At 38.5% G+C, this 2,119-nt stretch overlaps 1 pseudogene; it reads right to left on the bottom strand.

The window, feature by feature from the left end:
- Positions 1–615: 615 nt before the first annotated feature.
- LOC119320449 overlaps positions 616–2,119 on the bottom strand; it is a 14,627-nt pseudogene continuing 13,123 nt past the window's right edge.

Here is a 2,119-nt window from a genome sequence, read left to right as displayed (position 1 = left end):
ACATATACCACAAGAATTTACGTATCAGAGTTGGAGATACCCATAGTTGGTATCTCCTCCCTCGGTTTTTTCCTTCCCACACATCCCCTTCCATTTTGGTTTTCTTTGATAATCTCAGCGGATGCCACACAAAATAAAAACCAACGTAAATAGAATAATTTGAAATAGTCAAAACAAAATCAGTACTACGCAAAATCAGATCACGCATAAACTCAACCAAATCAAATAAAACCAATTCTTACCAAAATCTCAAGTCAATCAAAACTTTCTCTGCCATCCCCTACCCATACCCAAATCAAATCTTACCAAAACCTCAACTAAATCAAAATTTTCCTTGCCTTTTCGTACATGTACTCAAATAAAATTAAGGGTTTGTCTACGGCACGTCTTGTTGCACATCTAAATGACACAATCAAGCATAAAAAAAAGTTAAGAGAAAAAAGGAAAATAACCACATGAATCTTCACGTAAGATCAGTGACATGGGAATTAGATGTGCAATACTTAATTACTTATGGCACATCTAGATGTGCTTTAGCAAAACTGTAAAATTAAATCTTACCAAAATCTAGAAAATCTTGTCAAAATCTAGAATACAGTGAGTGTAAAGTATCCGTTGGACCACTAGAATATTTATTCCCCTGTTGTAACGCACAGGCAAAAATAGCTAGTGTTCAAATGTTGTTTTGGTATTGAAATCTCATACATTGTCCACATAATCTATTTTTTATCACATCTCTGAACTAATAATGGTGTCCTCACAACCTCGTGGAGGAGGTAACCACAATGCAACGCACCAAACAAGATCTCAGCTCAACATGTCCCAGCACACAGACTACCAAACATAGTGCACAACATGGCTAGACATCATGCACCAGCGAGAACAGACATGCCAGGGTGAGACGGCTACCAAGCGCACCCTTAAAGAACGCAAAGCTTCACCTTTGACGAAAGCTCTTGACTCAGATGATCTCTTGCGTGCCTAGTAACATGATGGAGGAATGAGCTGTCAACTTTGTCTGGAAAACATTCTTCTGGGAGCAACTGAGTTGTATCGACAGTTAAAGCCTCCAATGCAGGGGCATGTTGCACAATATGAAGAAGAAACTGCAGTTGGCCTCTTGCCGCTTTATATCCTGTAATATGAATATCCTTCAGATAACTGTATTCACGCCATGTATGTGGAAGGACCGTTGTTTGCAAACCATAACTCCTTGCATCCACCAAACTGTCAGATAGCAGGACCGTTGTTTGCAAACCATAATATCCTTCAGATAGCAGGACCGTTGTTTGCAAACCATAACTCCTTGCATCCACCAAACTGTCAGGTTATAAAACAGAATGGTTAGCATACTTCCATTGAGGGCAAATGATATTGTAAAAATAAGACAGGCTTAAGATCTATATTAAGAAATTGCTATACTCATGGTCTTATGACATCTTAGGCTTGTGCACCCTGATTCGAAAACTACAAAGATCAACATGCCCAGATCACATTTCTGACGGCACTGTTTTATAAAATGTATCCACCTTAGCAACAATATATGGCTGTCGTAACCAATGAAAAAAACACAATATACTTCCTACAAGTAACTAAGGCATGTGCAGTATAAGGAAATGTGCCGATGTTTCACTTCCAAAGCTCTCCCATAATGCCATATGTGGAGAACAGAGGGGAGTCCGGTTGAATCAATACACCATTATAATCTGTCCCCACCAATACAAGTGGTCCAGACCTAAGGGCGTTTTGAATGAAAATAATGAGTAATCCTTTCTGTTTATTCATGCTTTCTTCATATAGCAAATTTTGAATGAAATATATTAAAAAAATCATGCCCTTAAAAATGTCCAATAGAGCTTGTTCAGTTTGGTGACGATGGAAGGTATCGAGGGGGATTAAATCCCTTGTAAGTCAAAATACCTCTCTTGTAAGTCGAATCACCCTAAATCCTCTCCAATCCCCTTGGGAAGAGGATTAACTGAATAAGGCCCTATGAGCTCTATATTGTTAGGAAAGCAACTTATCTTTATTGAAGGCCCAAGGGGCATATATATATTACACATGACTTGAGGTGTAAGGAAACTAAACATAGACTAATAAGGACTGCTAGACCAATACT

Source organism: Triticum dicoccoides, chromosome 1B, assembly GCF_002162155.2.
Source record: "Triticum dicoccoides isolate Atlit2015 ecotype Zavitan chromosome 1B, WEW_v2.0, whole genome shotgun sequence".
Classification (NCBI taxonomy): Eukaryota; Viridiplantae; Streptophyta; class Magnoliopsida; order Poales; family Poaceae; genus Triticum; species Triticum dicoccoides.
This window is presented reverse-complemented; position numbering and strand designations above follow the sequence as displayed.